The sequence below is a fragment of the Ursus maritimus genome, unplaced genomic scaffold, assembly GCF_017311325.1.
Source record: "Ursus maritimus isolate PB19 unplaced genomic scaffold, ASM1731132v1 scaffold_36, whole genome shotgun sequence".
NCBI classification, from domain to species: Eukaryota; Metazoa; Chordata; class Mammalia; order Carnivora; family Ursidae; genus Ursus; species Ursus maritimus.
This window is the reverse complement of record NW_024426230.1, coordinates 10,625,374-10,647,557: the sequence shown is the minus strand read 5'-3', so window position 1 is coordinate 10,647,557 and position 22,184 is coordinate 10,625,374. Positions and strand designations below refer to the sequence as shown.

Genomic DNA, 22,184 nt, shown 5'->3' with positions numbered 1-22,184 from the left:
TTTTGCAATCTAATTCAATTTTTGGTTTCTTCTTTGTAATACATATTTATTCCTTATTAAATAATCTTTATTATTGTAGATTATTATAAGCTTACATATATGTAACTATGCATGATTGCATGTAAAAACCATGTGTACTGTATTTTATTAATAATATGGTTTTTTTTTAAAAACGTGATTGCTTGTGTAGTTTTCAGCTATGTGCCGACTTTGGAACTACTTCCAGCATAAAAGTTAGCTCCACTGTGATGTCTATGCAGATTTCTATTGCAGATGTCTGTGATTGCGGAGTCTTGACACAACATAAATGACATGGGTTTTATGTATGCATTTATTATACGATATGAGAGCTGTATGTGTTCCGACAGCCCTTGTATTTCTCTTATTGGTGTGCTCGTTACTGTGCGAACAACATACTCACCAGTCTCCCCTACAGGCTACACGTTTTGGTGGGGAGGGAGCAAGTGAGACTTGATCCTTTTATATCTCTAGCACTCAGTTTAGTGCTTGACATTCTACAAAATTTTTGTTGAATTGAATTAAATGTAATAAATCACTTGCAAAGACCAGACATGAAACTGCAAGAGGTCATGGATTGAGTTTGTTCTGAGACAGCTGACCAAGTGTGCTCAAGGCCGGTGCTGGGGGAATAGTTAGAGGAAGCTGAGTGATTTGAGTGCCTCCCAGGAGCTAGCACGAACCTGGCATCTCACAGGCTTTCCTATATTTAATCCTCACAACTTTACTGTTGAAGGGTTTTTTTGTTTTAATTGTTGTTTTTACAGAGAAGGTTTAGAAAGGTTTGGTTAACTTTGTCAATCTGTAAATGGTAGAATCAGCATTTTCTCCAAGCTTAGACTGGCTCGGAAGTACAGGCTCTCTTCTCGTGACCAGGATGCCTGCAGTAAGCAGCCCAGTCTTGATTGGGGCAGAGCTGGGGAGGAAAGGTGTGTTGGTTTAAAAAGAACTTGGTTCCATCAACCTAGACGAATTTTGTCTTTGTACCTCTCCTCTCTCTACCCTTTGCATTTCTGCATGCCCTCTGCTTCGGCTTTTCTCACCCTCTCAAGACCCGGGGCCCTCATGGTGCCCCCTCCTTATGGTGCTCCCCTGGACCTTCTCTCCACACCAGCCACATACTCTCTTCTTCCCATCCAGTTATAGTCCTTCTTCTTCTTCCATTTAATCTGGTAAACTCTTCTAGAAAAAGAATAGAATAATTGTTATAATGTTTCCTCTCCTGCCCATGTGTTTTGTTAAATACAGATGCTAGTTGTAGGGGTTCTAAAGTTGAGAGGGAGGCATTTGGACAGAAGGATATTTTGTCTCTTCAAATAAAACCATGGACTGCAGCCACTTACTGTCCAGCAGAGCACAAAGGGCCCTTAATCTCTGGGACAGTAGTAATAAGAGCCAACATTGCATTTGTTCAGTACATCCATGTGAAGGCCTACTGTGTACCACTGTTCTATGTGCTTAATGTAAATTAACTCTTTTATCCTCTTTACATCCCAATGAGGTAGGTGGTAATGTTGCCCTTACAGTTGGTGAGAGGAGAGTTGGGACCAGAGCCTTGTAAGTTTGGCTCTGGAGCACTAAAACACTTAGCTCAGTTGGAGGCAGTGGGGAGGAAAGGGGAGAAGGGCAGGGAGAGGGAGGGTGGGAAAGAGGGTCACAGAAAAAGAGAAGTTCTTAACAGTGGCTTAGGAATTTGATTGAACGTGAAACAAAAAATAAGGTTAGCCAGAACTGTTTTTGGAATCCATTAAAGAGGTAGTTTAGAGCAATTAGAATGGTGGAGGAATTAGCACCTGTGCCAAGGGGGCAGCCACAAATTGTTGGGGCCCAAAGGAGTGGGAACACCCCTGGGCAGGGCTCTGCCACTCTGCAGTTTATGAGAGGTAGTTGACTATTGGGTGGACCTCACTGAAGCCCAGCCAGCCAGGAGGGAGTGAAGAAGGCGTCTGCCAAGGGATATTGTAGGGGAAGGTTCCAGGCTGGGAGCGTGAGCCAGAGAGAGGGAGGAAATGAGCTTTTCCTGGTGGGTGGATTTCACCCAAATGGAAGTCCAAATATGGGCCTCCAAGAGCTGGAGGATTGCAGGAGGGGGCCTGGTGTGTCTGGGAATCTCAAAGCCAAGATCATTCCTAAGCTGAGTGGGGGTGGATTCCTGGGAAGGCTCCTCATCATTACAAAGTATTTATTAAGTTCTAAGCTCTTACAGTTTCTCAAGAAGTGAATGTTTCTGGAAAAGACATTTAGCAGGTGTGAGAGAAACATATTCTTGGGTAAGTGGCTGAGGGTAGGCAGCCAGGCTCTCAGCAGTATTCTGTGCTAATCAGTCGATTGTTCTGGATTGTCTGGGACTATTCCAATTTTTGCACTGAAAATCCAGTGCCCCTTCAAAACACTCAAGACTCTGCTCATATTCTATCTCTTGATAGAAACCTTTCCTGATCATTGTCTGAAATAATATCCCACCCCAGCCCTAGTGGTCCCGTCCTACCCCCTTATCCTGACAACACTTATGCCCTTGAAATCATCTTGTTTATTTGCTTACTGTCTCTACTCCAAAACCAGAATATAAATTCCAGAAAGACAGGGATTTGGGTTTGTTCACTGTTCTATTCCCAGCACATAGAACAAGACTGGGCACACGGAACATGCTCATTATACATTTGTTGAGTGAATGATCCCCTTTTAAGGTTTCTAGTACTGTGCTCTGCTCTGGATGTACACGGATGAGCAAAACCAGAAATGGTCCTTGCACTCATGAAGCATGGAATTTAGTAAGAGAGAGAGAGACATTCATGACATATTTTCACATATACAAATAAAATTACAACTAGGTTGAAGAATAGATGAATAGGAGACTAAAGGTATGGATCTTTGAGAAGGTATGTTGCCAGGTGGAGTCTGGGGCCCTGAGCTAGTGAAAGCTTGCCCAAGGAAGTAATGATTGAGTTGAATCTGAAGGTTGGAGAAAAAATGCTTTCTTAGGAAGAGAACTGGGCGTGCAAAAGCCCTGGGGCACAATGGTGCAGGCTTGTTTTGGAGAACCACAGCCAGGCCCTGTGGCTGGCATGCAGAAAGCAAGAGCACTTACGGTACCCTGTGAGGTCAGGCTGGAGAGGCAGGCACAGCCAGGCCACGTGGGGCCTTGGGTACTGGAGGTCTTGCTGTAGATTTGCCAATTTCTTCCTCAAAAATGGTGGGAAATCATTGAAGGGTTTTAAGCAGGGTGTGTGTGCATGTGTGCATGCATTGTGTGTGTGTGTGTGTGTGTGTGTGTGTGTGTGTGATAATTAATCTTTTGTATTTTGAAGTGAGCATCCAGATCATTGTGAAGTTTCCTCCAGCCCCACAATTAAAGGGTTAAAAGTAGTCTGGGAGAGAATAATTAACATATTTATCATTATAAAAGGTCGCTGTAGTCTTAATTCTTTTCTTCTTCTGTCTCTTGGTGGACTAAATTCCTGTGGCCTAAATAAGGGCAGAACAATGGGGGAATCAATTTTGTGGCCAGTTTTTTGAGGAAGCTTTCTAGAACTTGGTACTTCATAAATCTGTGAAGCCATTGTTTTCAAAGCACTCTTCTAGGCTCTGTGGGAAGAGAAAAAGGAAACCACATGAATGTTCTTCCCCCTTGGGGAGCTTAGATGTTTAATGACAGGTACGCAAACGAAAAAAGGCACAGGATAGACCCAGAAACAAGTTCTACAAGAGCTGCTTCCTAGAGATACTCGGCGTGTGTTAATGTACAACGTCCTGAGAACCCGGTCCGTGTCTGAGTCATTTTCCTTCCTCCCACAGAAGTTCGCCGAGTGCCTTGCCCGAGAGATGCGTCAAATGAATGAAGCTGAGTCTGGTCGCCTCAGCAGAGAAGAGCAATTACTCAATAAGCAAGTCAGCCTCTAGTGACACCTCCATTATAAAAAGTACTTCTAAAAAATGTAAGCTGCGTGACGACAGTTTTATGTCCATTTTTTGGTTGTTCACTGCTGTGACCCGGTGCCTGGTATATTGTCATTCAGTGATATTTGTTGAATACATGAATTTACTAGCTTAAGTGAGAAGCTCTGGAACAGTCAGAGGACTTAGTGAAGACTTGGTTAAGTACATTAATGGTCCCTCCATATGATGGGGTACTATTCAGCATCTAAAGAGTATGTCACTGGGGTGCCTGGCTAGCTCAGTCAGTGGAGCATGTGGCTCGTGATCTTGGGGTTGTGAGTTCAAGCCCCCTGTTGGGTATAGAGAGTACTTAAAGTAAAATCTTAAAAAAAAAATAATGAAGAGTATGTAAAGAAGAAGGCTTACTGACTAGGCAGGATGGTGAAAGCACAGGCTTTGGAGGCCCACTGCCTGGAGTAGAAGCCCAGTTCTGCCCCTCACTAGCTGTGTGACCTTGGGAGAGCTATTTAACCTCTCTGTAATGTGATTTCCTCAGCTGTACAATGGGTATAATAATAGTACATACCTCAGAATTCTTATGAGAATTAATGAGCTGATACATAATGAGTTTTTATATAAAGTATGTAGGGCAGTGTTCGCTCTGCGGTAAACACTCAGTGAGTATCAGTTCTAAGTGCTTTACGTATCCTGAGTCCTAATCCTCACAACAACTCTATGAAGCAGACACCGCTTTGAAAATAAAAAATATATTTTATTTTACTTAAAGATTTGTTTATTTATTTGAGAGAGAGAGAGAGAGAGTGCGTGCACACAACCGGGGGTGGGGAGGAGCAGAGGGAGAGGGAGAGAGAATCCCAAGCAGACTCCCTGCTGAGCATGGAGCCCTATACAGGGCTCGATCCTATGACCCTGAGATCACCACCTGAGCTGAAACCAAGAGTCAGGCGCTTAACCAAATGAGCCACCCAGGTGCCCTGATCTCCATATTTTAGTAAGTGATACAGTGATCTCTCTGAATATGATGGGTAGAAGTTGGACAGTTTTGTGAAGAAGAACGACATGATCATATTTATGTTTTAACAGTATCACTGTGTCTGTTGTGTGGAAAACAGACTGAGGAGGCTGGAAGGGTCAAGGCCAGAACCAAGAAGACTACTTAGGAAACTACAGCAAGAATCCAGGTAAGATATGATGTTGGTTTGTGTCAGGATGGTAGCAGCTGAGGTGGTGAAAAACTGTGTGTTTCGGGCTATCTTTTGAAGTTAGAACTCCATTTCAGGATTTGCTGGTGGAATGGATAGGAGGTGTGAAAAAAATGAGTCATGGATGACTACATGATTTTGGATCCAATCAACCAGAAGGATGGAATTGCCATTTACTGAATAAGGAAAGACCGCAGGAGAGCAGGGTTGAAGTGTATAGTTGGAGATGCCTGTTTATCACCCAAGCTGAGATGATAAAAGGCAGGTGGACATATGAGTCTGGAGTTCAGGAAAGGGTTCTGGGATGGAGATAGGAATGCGCACGTCCTCAGGCTACAGATGATATTAAAAATCATGCAACTGGATAAGATCACCGAAGGAGTAAGTAGAAATGGAAAGCAGAAGTCCAAGGCTTGAATCCAATCTTCAGAGGTTGGGGAGATGAGGAGGAACCAGTAAAGACTGAGGTGGACCAGCCAGTGAGGCAGGAGGAAAACCAGGAGCGTGTCAGAATCCTGGCAGCTAACCTAAGATGAGATTCAAGTGTTTTACATATTCTAAAACTTAATCTCAGAAACATCCTTGTCAGTTGTTTCTGCTGCTGTGTCAGTGATGTCACAGGTGGAGGAACCAGGGCTCATACAGGTTGGGCCCAAGATGCACAGTTTGTAGCAGAAGTTGGATTAGAGACCAACTTGTCCGACTTTATGTCCACTGCCCTTTCCTCGTACCACACTTCTGCACCACCGTCCCCTCTTGGTCGGAAGAGGAAGACTTGCCACATCAATTTTACCGAGTTATTCCCCTCACCCTGAGAATGGTCTGTTCTAAACTAGTCATTCAACTTGTGTGCCCTGGTGCAAAAACCTGTTTGATATTCAAGTAAGAGCTCCTGCGACAAAAGAAGACAGAAAAGGAAATAGGATAGGCAGCGCCATTGCCAACAGCTGAAGGATACGGTAGAATTAGTGTGGCCTGCTTAGGGATTTCCATTTGGAATTCCCCAGCCACGTGGGAGTTGACAGACGTGACTTGAGCCTGTGCTCAGGCTCACAGAGGGTCAGTTGTATAGAGGCGTGTGTGCACACGCACCAAGCCTATGCGTGTGTGGATGCAGGTGTGTATGAGAGAGAGAGAGAAAGGAGCAAAATCTCATGCCAACCTCATCAGCTCATTTCTGAGCTGACCCTGGGGTGCCCGGACCCGGTGGGCTCGCAGGACTCTATCGGAAGAAGCCTGAGGTCAGGCGGATGAGAAGTGACAGAGATGGCCCCACTATGGAGAGAGAGGCAGGGACAGTGATACATTCTCTGCTTGTTTCCTGTCCTTATAGAGAGGAGGGTGAAAGCCATCCAGAAATTTAAATATGCTTTACCTACCCCACCTTCTTCCACCTGTCAGTGGCATGAACTTGGAACTGTGAAAACAGAGTTGGACAAAACTGTGAGGAATTCTGTGGGGGGCACTGAAATATCTGTAAGAGCTGTGGTGCTAAAAATCTGAATAAAAAAAAGTTCAAGATAGAATGGACCAGCAAATAGGCTGGTTGAAGCTAAACACATGGCAAGCTAGGAGAGAAGAGAATCGGGTAAGAAAGGAGTTACCTGAATTTTAGGGAGGTAGGTTGGGAGACAAGGCAACTCAGAAACAGGCTTTGACATGAGGCCACAATCTGTGGGGTCACCACCAGTGGCCTCTGGTTGTTAGTAAACCTATTCCAGCTGAGACAGCACCCCCCAAATTGCCTGGGAGGGGAGCCCAGGCTTTTTAAGGTGACATTGTTTCTTAGAGGGTAAGCAATTTTTTTTTTTTAAATGAAGACTTAAATTGTTAGAACAGTTTTATGTTCGGTCTTAGAGCAGCAAAATTGAGGGGTATGTACAGAGATTGCTCACATATGCCCTGTCCACACACATAAATAGCCTCCATCATTATCAACATCCCCCCAGCAGAATGGTGCGTTTGTTATAACTGACGAACCAGCACCGACACATCATATTGCCACCAAGTCCGTAGTTTACATTAAACTGTCATTATACATTTGTACTATCCCACAGAATGTGCAACACCGAGAGTGAACTCTAATGTAAATACTGGACCTTGGGTTAGCATTTTTAATCTTACGATTTACAAGTAAATGTAGAAATGTTTAAGAGAATTATCAAACTCTTAATAGTTTTGTTAATTTGTGTACACTTAGTATTTTAAGTATTTGCAATATTTAAGGAAATTTGGCCCATGAGAGTAATGGTCATTTTTTGACCATTTAAAAAATGTAATTAAGAAATTGATTTAATTTTGTGATTTTAAATTAAAAAACATTCTAAAATTACTATCAGTATTGGAATATTTAAGAGACTTATCTCTTAAAGAGATTTATCATACTTTAAAGTTTATTTTATTAGACTTTAAGAGATTTTTAGACAATTGATGTATGTATAAAAGATTAAAATATGTTACATATTAATATGCAATATATTATAACATTGTAAATATATTTAAAATATTAAATATGTATTATATATTAAATATTAAAATATAAACATGGTTTAAAATGTTTGAGTTTCATAAACTAAATTTGTAAATGGAATCAAACATTAAAAACCTCTTAAATGTGATTAACATTTGCTATATTCATAAAGATTAATAGTATCTCTAAATTGAACTTAAAAGTCTGAGGAAGACCTAGATTTTTAAGTTTATAACTTTAACAGTTTGAGGATTAAATTTTAAAAATCAAAGTAGCTCTCTGTAATCTTCTCTATGTAAAGAGACGGTCCTTGAGATTACCAAAGAAAATCTCAGTATTCTATCAAGGACCCTGTGGCAGCTCCTGGGTGTCTAGTCCTTCCATGCGTTCCGTAACTCTTACTTCCAGCTAGCTTGCCCTTGGAGGACAGCTGGCTAAGGCAGGACCCCATGGGGGAAGCGGAGAGCCTTGGTGTCTGGGAGCCCAGGGGGCAGGGGTAGCTCTATCTACTCCCTTTCTCCTCAGGGGCATGTTGATCTTGCATCCTGGAGACTGGACAAAAGGGCTGAGAGCTACAAGACAGCAGGGAAAGCAAACTTCGAGAGCAGATGACGGAGTCAGAGGCAACTCTAGAAACGATAAAGGAAACAAAGATGGTAGAAGCTGTGAACACATGTTTAGGATAGGACTGTGACTTATCATGAAATCAGCATGGTCACTGTCTCATATTCTAGATAAGGAAACTGAGACTCAGAGAGGTTAATGACTCACCAAGATCTCATGGCTAGGCAGAGGTAGAGATGACACTGGAAAATGGATCCTCTAACAACTCCTAATTCAGAATTCTTTTCAGAGCGTTTCTTGGTATCAGTGCAGGGTAGGTAAGTGGTTTGGATGGTCAAAGTCAAGTCAGAGCACAGGTTGGTGGTTGAGGTTTTACAATTTGTCTGAAGGGCTACAGCCTGACGTCCAAGGCTTTGGATAGAAATTAATTGTTAAATACACTCACCTACTCTCTGTAGGCTTTTAAGTTTCTTCTGCATCCTGGGCCTGTATCCTGGGCCTGAGTCCTGGGCCTTTCAAAGCAGCCCAGTTCTGAAGGGAATGTCGTCAGGACTAAGATGTCTTATCCTGGTAGAGGTCTTAGGAGGAGCACCCCTTTGAGGCCCTCTCTGAGGCCCTGTGCAAAATGCCAATGTGGCAGCGTCCAGCTGGGATAGGTCCAGGGAAGAGGAGTGGGAATGGTTGGAGGAATGGGCCTGGTGGGGAATGAGGGGCAAATCCGTGTATCCTGGAAAATGGAAGGTTTCTGAATAAGGGCAGGCATAGAGGATCTGATTTAGCAAGGCTTCCCCTGAAGGTAAAGAAAGGAGGAGAAGCTCAAAGGAGGTGCCCTTGAATTTCATCCTCCAGCCAGCTCTCCCTGGAAGGAGCTTCTGAGCTTCTGAGGGATTTCCCTGAGGTGGGCTGAGGAAGCTGGGTGAGTGAACATTTCTAGGGAAGAAGGGTAGTGGTACCATCGAGGATTGTGTGAAGTACAAAGAGTCCTTCATTGTGCATGTTCTTTGCATGGCCCTTACCATGTCTACCATGTTTAATAACATGCTTTGCAACTGGGCAGCTTTGGACACCTTTTGCAATAACCTCTCTAGGGAGACAGAGCAGGTAGCAGTATTCCTGTTTTATGACTGGGGAATCTAAAGCCACAAAAGGTTAAAAACGTGACTAATAGAGGAAAAAGTAGGAAGAGGTAGGGGTGATTTCTGAATTCAAACCCAGTGACCCTACCCCCGTCTTCCATTCTTCTTCTTTTCCTTCTCTTTTTAATTTTAAAGGTTTTATTAGTTTTTCTTCTTTATGGAGGCAATATATGATCCTTGTTGAATGTTATTAAATATATTAAGATACAATAAAACATAGGTAAAATTTGAAAAGAAAAAATTATAATTCTACCACTTAGAGATGATCACTGTTAACACCTTGGTGTATGTCATTTTACATTCTTTTCTATGCGTACAATAGATATCATTATCAATATGGCCTCATACTAATAATTTCTATAACATACTTTTTTTCTCCTTTGTTCCCTTTTTTTTGCATTGACCCAAAGAGGGGGAAGAAAAGAGCCTTCAGACTAAACTCTTTTTTAAAAAATTTATTTTAGAGATAGATAGAGGAGGAGAGGGAGAACGATAAGCCGACTCCACACTGAGCATAGAGCCTGACTTGGGGCTCGATCCTAGGACCCTGAGATCATGACCTGAACTGAAATCAAGATTTGAATGCTCAACCAACTGAGCCACCCAGGTGGCACCCTTAGACTAAACTAAACTCTTAAAAGTTTTTTTGGAGTGGGGGCACCTGTGTGGCTCAGTCGGTTAAGTGTCTGCCTTTGGCTCAGGTCATTATCCCGGAGTCCTATGTTGGGTTCGGTGCTCAGCAAGGAGTCTGCTTCTCCCTCTCCCTCTCCCTCCCCCCTCCACCCGCTCACACATTCTCTTTCTCAATTAAAAAATAAAATCTTCTAAAAAAAGTACGTAATAGAAAAAGTAAAACTAGTACTACAACTCTTACATCAAGAAATATTTGCCATGTTCATCCTACCCTACATTTGATTCCACCCCAGAGGCAACTACTTCTAAATCTTAAAACTTTCTAAATAACAAGCTTATAATGCTATTTGTTAGTTTTTCAGGTTTAGATATTGTACATTGACTTCCTCTGTGTAAGATGATGGTTTGGTTTCTTACATTTGTGTCCCCCATGTCTCTCACTCTTCCCTTCCTCCCTTTCTCCAAATATGGTCATAACGCTGTTTGGTAATGTGGATTAAATGAGTATTCAGTGATCACATTTCTACAAGTATGTAAATATTGGGTACTGAGTCATATAGAGTACTAGGAATGTGCTTTCTATTTTATCGAACTCTTTGCCCCTGGAGTTAATACTTGACTTATTTTTGTTTTAATTTGCATAGTTGCTTGGTTTTCTATACCGAGCTCTTTCACATAACTGTTAATCACATCTTGATCTAATCTTGATCTATGTACAAACATTATTATTATTATTATTTTATTTTATTTTATTTTATTTTATTTTATTTTATTTTATTTTTCCGAGAGAGCCCTCCTAAGAGCCTCCTGTCTCCCTTCCCCTACCAGGACTGGTGGTTCCAGGACTGCTATGTGTTTTCCTCATCATCACCCTGGAAATTTCCTCCACCTCTCTCCTGAATTGAATCCCCTAGTTCGGGCTCCTATGTCTTCTTATGTCTTGGTTTACTCTCTTAGTTTTATAAGGAGTGGCCTGAGACTGCCAATGTGCTTTTTACCCTGCTACATATAAACCTCACCCTTTTAACGGGTGAAGAAATAAATGGTGGTTTTTGTTCTCAGCTCAGAATAAACCAAGAAGAGGAATCCATCCCATGTGGAGTCCAACAATTCCTGTTCCAGAATTAGTCAAATTTGTTTTCTTTCTGGATTCAGCAAGCTTGTAATTAAAAGCTTTGATTTTCATTGACCTTAATCACAAGGCAATAGGAAAAAAAAAAGAAGAGAAACGTTTTCTGAAAATCCAAGCTGCGATTCTTGAAGGACAGAACAGCATAAAGTTTGCTGCATTTAAAGAAAAGGGGGACTTGAACTGAGCATCTTCAGCCCACCCACAGTCTCCCTGCTTGGAGACTCTAGCAGGCGATGTGCAAATGTCACATGTGCCTGCCTGGCCTGGCTCTCCTCCAGATTTCTGCCCTGTATGTGGCCTGTGGGCTCTCAGATGTGGTTCGATGCTTCATTTGCCACATTTTTTTTTTTTTCAGCACAAAATACAAGCCTTGGACAGGTGCTGGGGATGTAGTGGCTTCTGAAATTTTTTCCCAGAAGGCAGTGACTCATCACAGGAAACCCCTTTGTTTTCTCTCTGACCTTCCCTCGGCTTCCTGCTCCACCCATCTGTGCGTGAGTTTTCACATTCCTCACCAACAGACAACAACTTACCTCTAGGTTTAGTCAAGTGTGGTAAGTGGAGATAGTTCTGGGAGTAAGTTGGGATCACCTTTCCCAATAGCAGTGCCCATGAAGGCATCAGGCTTGTTCTCAATGCCTTAGCCTCTCCCCATTGAGGTACGGGTCAATTTCCATTCCATGACTCCTGGAAAATCCCTTTTCCTGTGTCCCTAACCAGATGGATTGTCACATTGTCAAAGAGGTAGATTTGCTCTCCTAGCCCTTGCTCTAATCAGGGAGTGCTTTTGCAGAACTCCATTTCTGGAAAATATACATCATTATACATCTAGTAACAGGTGTTCAATTATTTTTAATTGATGTGTGTTAAATCAAAGAAGATGTTGATGGTTGTTGACCCACAGTCCTTCTTCAGGTACAGCCAAGGTCTTCAATGGATAAATGTTGAAGTGAGTCATACAACTCAGATTCCTACATGTTTAGAGTTAGAAAGGAGCTTAGAGGTTATCCAGTCTTGCTTTTTCATTTGTAGCCAAGAATCTTGAAGCCCCATCAAGTTACTTTCTCATGTTCACCCAGTCAGGTCCTGGCCCTTCTGAGGCTGTCTGTATACTCACGCCCGCCTCTGCACTGCTCTCCAGTTGCACTGCAGTCCCACTTCCGGCTGCACCTCTTCTTGGCTCTCTGCACCTCAGGGTGGAGCCTCAGGCTGGCAAAAACCCTTCCACGAGGTCTCACCCCTCCTCTGTCACTGCTTTCCCCGAAGTCCCTCTGTGGCCAGGCTTCTCTCCAGACTGCAGGCAAATTCAGACTGTTGACTTTGCTTTTCTTTGACTGAGAACCCATGACTTCCTATGAAGAGTGTGGTTCAAAGTAATTCTTCAAAAATTTAATAGCAAAATACTCACTAAGAAAATTTGAAGAAGACACAAACAAGTGTGTGTGTGTGTGTGTGTGTTTTAACTTTTTTGGTGTTTTCTTTGGACATTTCCCCACTAGACCCCTCCCTTCCAAGGAATAGGTTTGTTGGTGGTTTTATTGTAGTCATCACCTTATTCATTCAATTTTGTATCCTATTTTCCATTTGTGTTCTTTTCATATAACTCTATGACAGAAGGATTGGGAGCATATACTGGTCTGCTTTTTTGTGAAACCTTCTGTTAGAACACTGTCACCTATTTAGAAAAATAAGTTCTCTACTTTTTAGTAGGACAAACAATAATGTGCATGTCCAGGACATATTTGGGAGGGGCGACAGGAGACATGTTCCATATATCTCCTAAATCTTCCCATCTTCCTCAATACCCCGTATGGGGCAGCTGGGGTTGCATTCTCTGTCACTGTCAATGGGGCATTGTGTTTCCTGATAATCTATGAACCAGAACTCTTCCTTTGCCACCATATCCACAGTCATGTCTTCTGGTCTCCATGGTGGTAACAGCTTGGCCCCAACCACCATGTTGACCTATTTGCCATCTCTGATCTCTTGTTCATTGTGAAGGAATCTGTTCTATAATAACCAGCTGTGAAGTCTGCACACCCTACAAGTTGTGAGAGCAGGAACCAAGTCTTCTTATAAGTCTTTGGCATGTTTCTGTATCCCTAGTATGATGTCCAGCATACAGAAGACACCTAAGAAATGTTCGGTGAGCGAATGAGTGGATAACTCTAATTGTGACTACAGAATAGCCTTCCTTTTTGACTCCAAAAGCAAAACCACAACTGTGATGGGAACATCCTTGTCAGAGTATTTCCTACCACAGCAAAGAAACAAACTGAATCAGAAATTGAGGGGCGCCTGGGTGGCACAGTTGTTGGGTGTCTGCCTTCGGCTCAGGGCGTGATCCCAGCATTATGGGATCGAGCCCCACATCAGGCTCCTCCGCTATGAGCCTGCTTCTTCCTCTCCCACTCCCCCTGCTTGTGTTCCCTCTCTCGCTGGCTGTCTCTATCTCTGTCAAATAAATAAATAAAATCTTTAAAAAAAAAAAAAAGAAATTGAAAGTCAGGAAGGCTGAGAAGCATCTTGGGTAGGAATGATGGTTCCTGGTTTCTCCGGTTCTTTCTTCTTAACTCCTCACAGCCCACAGAACCTGGATATTACAAAATCCTTTTTATCATTTAAGAATTGTAAATGCCTGATTTTTCTTTATTATCCTCCTTAATTTTGAAGCAAAAAAGGTTTATTTCCCAAGATAGGAACAGCAAACTCCACTCTAGGGGAAAGCCCAAGTCTTCATAAATTTCCCTTAACACCTCAAAATCGTAGTCATGGGCTGACCTTGCTTGTGATGTGAAATTGCTTCTCAGGGGAAGACTACTTAGCGGTAAGAAGGAATGAACAACATGATAAAAACAACAATGTGAATGAATTTCAAAATGATTTTGCTGAGTGAAAGAAATCAGAGCAAACAGTATATACTGTATGATTCCACTTTTACAAAATTCTAGAAAATGCAAACTAATCTGTCGTGACAGAAAGTGGTTGCCTCGTAGGTGGGAAGGGAAGAAGTAGGAGGCAGGGGTTATAAAAGGGCAACAGAAAACTTTGGGTTGTGATGGGTATGCTCGTTATTATTATGATTGTGGTAATGGTTCCACAAGTGTATAGGTATGTCAAAGCTGGTTGAGTTATTCATTGTAAATATGCAAATTATATCGGATGTCAGTTACACACCAATAAAGCTGTTTTTAGAATTGTTGCAAGGAAATGGAGTCCTACTCCCCACCCTATATTTCCTACCACGCTTTCCAGCTTCCTCCTGCTAAAAGGTGATCACACCCAATTGTGTTCCTACCTCGCAATCAGTCCTTTGTTATGGTAGACACTGAGATTTCTTTGCTTCTTCTGGAAGTATTTAAACTGGGTCACCATTTCCTCCCACTTAATTCCCAGGCCCTCCTGAATGATGTAGAGAAGCTTGCCCTCTTCTGTCTGTAGCCATTTAGGGACAGCCCCCCCTCCTGGCTCCAGTGACAGGTTTTTGAATAAACAACAGCTGATTGTGTAGCTGGTACTTGCATGACTGCAAGCCTGGGTGGCCACGACTTACCAGCCCCACTGATAACAATTCTCAGACCTTGCACATATTCTGAGGATGCTTTTCAAAATACCCATCGGTTCTACACAGGATGGCCCAGGACAGTGACCTGCCCGTTTGCCTGTTCCTTCTCACATGGTTCCTTCATTGCTCTCCAAGGTGCTTTAGGGTTAGGTAGCTCCAGATTAGAAGTGAGAAGTGCAGACAGGTCTCCTCCTGAGGAAGTCAGCATTATTCTAATGTTAGAGATATTTCTGGAACCTAAGTAAGAATTGGGAATGAGTCCCTGGAATATACAGAGGGGGGCATTGCTGACCTGCTGAGATGCTGCCTGTTCTCCCATCTTGCATAGACCAGAGGTTCAGGGTTTAGGTGGTGAAGTAAGTAGCAAAGGCCTCACGTTAGAGCAGGGCTACTCACATCTGTGCTGGTCTGGGAATAAGGTAAGTTGAGAGCAAGTGTTGAGAAACTTTTATAGCAACATGGTAGCATAATTTTATACTTGTTGGATCTAAGAACAAAAGAAGTTGGGCTTACATTTGCATGTCTTTTACTTTAAACTCTTTTTTAGTAATTTATTTTTATTTTACAAAACTTGAAGTTCATAATGGATTGGGGAAAAAATGAACTGGCTCTTCACTACAGATCTTTTGAGAAGCATTAAGCTAGTTTCTTGGCCTCTGAAGGGCAGTTCTGGGCACAAAGACATGGTAGATGAGCTATGGAGACGTGGACAATGCCAGGGAGGAGGGGAGCAAGGAGTCACCCTTTGTCTCTAGTACCTTCTCCTTGACCAGAATACGTGCATCCTTGGGGAAGCATTGCACCAAGAATAACTGCACTTGAGACAAAATTGGAGGGGACTGCAATCAGAGGAGCGGCAGGGAAAACTGGTTATCACCTGGAACTCCAGCCTTAGGGGACTGTCCTTCACAATGGACCTTAGGGGCAGATGGAGGAAGTAGCTGAGAAATAAGGATTTGAGGGGAACCATAGCTCACACCTCACTAGTCTGGAATGAGCTGAAATTGGGAGTCCATCTTAAGAGAAATTGCTACATTTAAATGCTTATATAACCTGGAGAAGGAGGAAGGAGGCTGGCAATCTCTGCCCTGTAATGCAGGCAAATACACTGACATAGTTCTCTGGAGTCATTGAATAGAGGAATCATCTCTGTAGAAGACAAGAGAGGGAACAGCACACTGGACAGAAAAGTTTCAATCAAAAGAGGTGGGCTCAGAAAAGGGCTGAGTATAAAATGGCCTCATTATCTATCTTAAAATGGGGAGATGCAAGTCACTGAGAGGCATCAAGAAGGACCTGTACTTGAAGTCTTCACCATCATATTTCAGGGCTGTCTCTGCTGGGCCCTGCTCTGTTTCTGTCGTGAATCATGGTGGGAGGTGATATTCAGGTTCCCAGGGGATGCGAGACTACTGCCCTGCTTGTCCTTGAAGCAGTCAGCTGGCAACCCCCTCGTGCTCCCATATCCTGGAGAGGTGGTGGGACAGAGAAGACAGCTTCCTCTTTGTTGCCTCTTCCGTGACTCAGTCTGCCCTCGTCCCTATTGCTGACGATGATGTACTCCTTGACTGAGAGGAGAGAATCAGGTTGGGTGGGTTCCGGCTCTTTAATATGAGAAAAGCTTTTGTGTCTTAGCTTTGGAAAAGAAAGGAAACACCCAGCCCTCTTGTTTTTTTGTTAAATTAGAGGGTGCTTTCTGCCTTGTAAATTCTCCTGAAATATATGTTGGCTTCGACTTGGTGATGATGCAGGCATGTCTGAGTGTGCCTGCTATGTGGCAATGCATTCCTTCTAGTCCCAAGTGTTGGGGTGCAGGGAAAGCTGACATTCGACCTCGGATCTCATGTTGGTTGGCGCCACACCAGGAGGAGGGGCTTGCAGCATGGTGGGCTACTGGAAAGCAGAAGCAGGGTTGAAAACTTGGCGACCTTTCCTCTTGTGCCAAATGCAAGTTAGTGACAATGCAGTCATAGTTACTTACTTTGAGGGATGTTTTGCAATGTCTGTGCCCAATTGCAGGTTTTAAAGGGAATGACCAAGGAGGGAAGGCATAACATGAAGGCTGTTACCAGATAATGCGATAGTAACTTACAAAGCCAAGCTGGTACCGACTGGGGATGAAGTGACTGACTCCCTTGATCAGGGAGACCAGGCTGTGGTTCTAAGTCTTTACCTCTCCCAGTTTCCTGCCCTGAAATATTCAGGGACAGCCTGAAATAAAATTCAACCCACAGCCACTGGCTCCCAAAATTTATCATCTGTTTGGCTAACAAGACTGGTCCAGTATGAAACAATGTTAGTAAGCATTGGACTGTGGCAAAGATTACCGCTAATACAGGTGTTTCAAGACAGAGGGATGGGTGTGAGTCTGAGGACTCAGGAAAGGCTCCTGGAAAAGTGGGGCTTGGACTGGCACTGAGTCCTTCCTTCCTTTGGAATGGGGTTTGAGTTCTGGACTTAAGGTTGGGGGAATATGTAAGCTCTCTGGACCACAAGATGGGGAAGATAGCAGCTACATCCCACGCTTTAAATCCTAGCTGAATATGTGCTTAGTAATGTTCCCTCCCTTCCTTCATTTCCATGGCTGCGTGGAGTTCCTTCTGGGATGAATTCCTGGGAATGGCTCACCAATTTGGATGCAGAGCTTAGATGTGCAAGGTTGTGATCTCCCTGTGGGCAGAGTAGCAGGAGTCAGGAGCAGCTTTTCCTCACTATGTCCCAGTTCCCCCGCTGTGCTAAGTATGTCTCTCTTCAGCTGGGAACTCAGGCAGAGCTTGTACCAAGAGAGATACTTTGCCCAAGTACTCACTTGGCTAAAAATACCAGAGTTCTCAATATTCGTGTTATGATTCATATTAATCAAGTTCTTGAGCAGTACAGCTTCCTTCCTAGCCTGTCCTGATTTAGAAACATTTCCCCATTCTACTATACACAAAATAGGAAGTTCGAAAATCCTAGCTCTGCACCAGATTGCAGTTCATTCTGGAAAAAGAGGCCTAGGAATATAATGCCTTTAAAATTTGTTTAATCAATAAGAAATTGGTCATAGAGAGAGAGGAAGTATAGCATGATGGAGAAGAGCCCAGGCTCTGCACTTGCTTCCTAGCTCTGCCACTTGACTAGCTATGTGAGTTTGGGTACATTATTTAACCTCTTGGTGCCTCCGTTTACCCATCTGTTAAATGGGAAAATAATTGTGCACATCTCTTAGGGTTGCCACGATAAGTAAATGAGTTGAGATTTATGTAAAGCACTTAGAGCAGTAAGTGGTTAGCATAAGTAATAAACATGTGTTGGCCATAATGGGGAGAAGGAAGGTTTCAGGCCTTGAGGGATGCTGCGCCCTAAAGAAGAGGGCACCAAAAGAGCCAGCACTCATGGGGCCCAGTGACAATGGGAGGGCTAGAAAAGAATAGGAGATAGGAACCCAAACGCCAAATCCTAATGCGATGACCCGGGTTCTATGAGTGGCATTGAAATTGCCATCAGAGAGCCCATTAGAATTTGACAATCTCTGTTCTGGATTCTGGAATTCTTGGATACAGTCTCTCTGCCAGCCTGGCCCAAGACTTGTTTTGGTGAGGATGACGTACTAACACAGGACTGAGTCAATTACAGGTCCTTTGCTCTGTCTCCTGGACCTCTGGGTGCCACTGTATGGACATGTCCAGCTTGGCTGGCAGCTGGCATCTTAAGGGTTCAGGTTGTTATCAGATGGACACTCACTAAACAGAGTCCCTCCCGATCTGGTGGTGTGTGCAGCAGCGCACGTAGGCCCACATACCTCATATCTCTGCCTGGGCAATTACGTCCCAGCCACCCTGCCCCATTCCAAGGCAGCCGGAGCCAGCTGGGACGCAGCGCCTGGGGAGGGAGCCAGGTGTTTTTCCCCTTTCATCCTTTTTGATTCCATAGGCATTTTCTTCTAAGCTTGGGCTCTAACTGCCTTGTCCAACATGGAAAAACAAATCCAAAAGGCAGGAACTGAGCTGGGTCTGCTCATGGTGCTTCATTTTGCTGTTCTGAAGTGAAGCCAAAAGTCACAGCCTCTCTCCTCCAGGACAGAAAACCTAGAAGCAGCTTGTCCTTTCCCCAGCTGCTGCCTGCCCAGGGAGGGTACTGCATATATCTACATGTGAGTGGTTCACTGTCTGGTCTAATGTGCAGGTCTCTAAGTACTAGTGTGGGTTTCAGAATCCAAGTGTATAAAGTACATGTCTGGGCATGGTCTTTTAGCCAGGCTGCAGGCTTTGCAACCCACCCAGCTGGTCCCCAAAGCTGGCCTCTTGCATCATAAGTGATCCCACGCAGTCCTGATGACATATGGTTTATGACAATTCACCCTGGTTTGAGAAATCTCCCTGCTAATGTTCTTTTATCTTGGCAGAGAGAACCATGTTTCAATACTAACAATTGGTGCCATTTATTGAACACATGCTATGCCCCTGGCAGCTTGCTCAGCTTAGGTGCTTTATATAGTGATTTCCCGAGGTCTTCCTGCCAGCACTCCAACAGGGATAGTGTGATCAGTTCTACCTTACACACGAGGACCCTGGGACATGGTGATGTTAGGTAACTTGCTCAAGGCCACCCAGGTAGGAGGTGGTAACACCAGTATTTGAACCAGGCAGTCTGGTCCGGAGCGTGTTCTTACCCACCATAGTGCCCACCGCTGTGGAAGCTCTCTGCTTACACATCTCCAGGGATTAAATCAATGCCTGAGATTAATCATCCTCATTGTTCTCATTAGTTTTATCAGCCAGTGGGGCACAGAAGCCTCTACCTGGTTGATACTTTGGGTTAATTTGCTATATCCTTGATGTTAGGGATAATAATGAAAAAAATTATTTCCTTATTGATTTCTACTACTTTGATTCAACAAATATTTAGTGAGCATTTACTTTGTGCCCGACATTATATTAGACCTGGCAAAGAGGGCTATTACGGTGTACTTGCTTTCAAAGAACCACACTCCAGAAAGGTAAATAATCTTCTTAAATTTCCCAGGCCATCTGAGATGGGTGCTGCCTTCCACTTTAGTCTCATTGCTTTGCATCCCCTGCCTTTGTGTCCTTTTGTTTGTTGAGCTTCCTACCACCTCAGAGCCTTTGCACCTTCTATCAGCCTGAACTACTCCATACCTTTGCTGCGTTAACTCCTCCTCATCCTTCAGGTCTCATCTGAAACTGCTCTTCTTTCAGGGATTCTCTCACAGTCCTGTAGATTACGTCGGGATTCCCCTCTTACATCTTATCGTAGCTCCCTCTGCCTTAAATTTTTGTAATTATTTGATTTATTCACCAGCTCCTTAAGGGCTTTAATAATGCTTTTGATGTTAACCATAGTACTCCTAGCACACAATAGGTGCTCACTAAATACTCCGAAGGGAGCAAAGATTATAAACAATTTCTTGGAGCAAAAACTGTAATGTGTTAGTCCCCAGTTCTCCAAGAATCAGACATCAACACAGGACTAAATGCGCCAGGATTTTATTAGGGCGAAACCATTTGAAAAAAAAATGGGGTGAGGGAAGAAGCTGGGAGGGTCTTCAGACTGTGATGCAAGTCTGATCCTAGAGTGAAGAAAGGAAGACAGGAAGGTGGGGAGGACCATCATATACATTCTGGTGCACTCTGGGGAAAGTTCCTGGAGGCCAGCCAAAGTTGAAAGGCAGAGGAGTGCCCGTCTCCCAGGAACAGCCACTTCTGGAAGCCCCGCCCCCTTCCCCGATTGGCTGGGGGCTCAGTGGGAGGCGTGGTCCAGCAGTGGGGCGTGGCGTTCAGGGCCCCTGCAGCGCTGCCCAAGAAGCTTCCTGCTCCCGGAGGAGCAAGCCTGGGGGGCTTGTTCTCCTGGCGGCCAGGTAGTAGTTCAGAGGCAAGACATGTAGTTGATAGAGAGGACATAGATGACTGAAGGTATGGCTTTCGCAAGAGGGTGGGAAATCTTGATTTTGAGGCTCAGCAAGTATTTATTGGACGCACGCTATTCTTTGACACTGAGGAAGACACAATAGGATTGGCTCTAAGTGGGCTTTCCTCAAAAAGATTTATGCTAGTTAAGAGACAAAGTAAACTCAAACGCATGCTCCTGAACCTCAGCTTTCTCGCTTCTAAAATGAAGATAACTGCGTCTACCCGGTGTGACGTGGGACAGGTAGATCCAGTGGCTTCCATGAATAGGGTAGGTGTTCAACAGATAAGATTCGAATGAATTTAAATAATAACGATTCATTGTCTGCCTCAGATTTTCAGCTTTTCTGGTCGCTTCAACAGGGCTGATAGTTTTCTAAGTTTTCGAAGAAACTTTTGGCTTGGGAAACTTTGCTTTCCGTGTAATTACTCTCATCAACAGTCCCCTGAGGCTTTTTCTTGAAAAATATTCCAAGTAGAAGAACCGTGGTTTAAATATGTGATCAGCACCAAGGGAAGATTTAGTGTCGAGTTACTACATTGAAGGAAATCTCCGGGAAGATACTCCCTCGTGTGTGCTTGGCCCAGTGAGCTCACTTCGGGGGATGGTTCCTTAACTCTTAACCCCAAGGCAGTGTTCAGTTTGTTCTCTGTTATAGTACAGTCGTTGGGACATTGCTTAATCAGGTTCTTCCCGTAGGTGAAGGCTGTGGATCCCTGGGGGAACTGGAGATGTAGGGTGGGATGGACCTCCTCCCTTTCCCTCACTGCCAAAGTAAAGGAGTGGTCTGCGTTCGTCTTTCCCCACCCCCAACAGCCTTCTTATACATTCCTCTTTCAGTACATTTCCCTCCTTCAGCGCTGCCCCCAAATTAATCTTATCTTGGTTTCACTTGTTGAACTGGCCTGTTCTTTCTAGGAATTGGTTTTAATTCACAACTATTTCCAGAACAACTAAGTAGTAGATACAGATACTGTGCCTCAGTATCCTCCTACATACGATGAGGGGAATAGACTGGCTAAGGAGTTAGATATGTATATGAAATGTGGACTACTTTAAAAAAAAGTATCACGGGAATAGAGAAGAAACAGGTTTTCTGGGTGAGGAGGCAGCATTTGATCCAGGACTCACTGTTAATTGTTGAGAAAGGGGTGAAGGAGACTCCGTTCTGATGAAGTAGCATGAGCAACAGCAAGGTGTGTTTGCCGGGCTCCAGGAAGACCAGGTAATTTGTAAGGCTGGAAGATAGGGAAGGATCCAAAGACCGATGAGAAGAAAAAAGTGGGATGGGGAGTAAGCTATGGCAGTCCTTGAAAAGCTTATTCAGAAACATCATAGGTCAAGGAGAGCCACTGATGGTTTAGAAGCAGGGGAAAAAGTTGAACTATTTAGAAAAAAAATGTCTAGGTGAAAGACAAAACCAAGGCAGAGTAATACAATAATTTTGGTGACGGAGAATCATTTCCGTAGCAATGAAAATGAGAGGGCATATCTGAGAGATAGAATGATGTGGGATTAGAGAAGAGGGCTTTGAAGGTTTCAAGCCCAAGGTTTCAAGCCCATGTATACTGGGGTCAGGGGTGGGGGAGGCTGCCACTGAGAAGGGGAACTGAGGAGGAGGTATCTGCTAGGTTGGGAATGGGGGTCTTCACAGTAG

The 22,184-nt window shown here is 43.7% G+C and overlaps 1 long non-coding RNA gene across 2 annotated transcripts in view; it reads left to right on the top strand.

Moving 5' to 3' along the window:
- LOC121100283 overlaps window positions 1–22,184 on the top strand; it is a 148,496-nt gene that overhangs the window by 77,162 nt on the left and 49,150 nt on the right. For both annotated transcript variants that reach the window (XR_005832043.1, XR_005832044.1), the window contains exons 5-6: window positions 3,814–3,953; window positions 4,999–5,096. This is a non-coding gene — a long non-coding RNA (uncharacterized LOC121100283). The remainder of the gene's footprint in view (window positions 1–3,813; window positions 3,954–4,998; window positions 5,097–22,184) is intronic.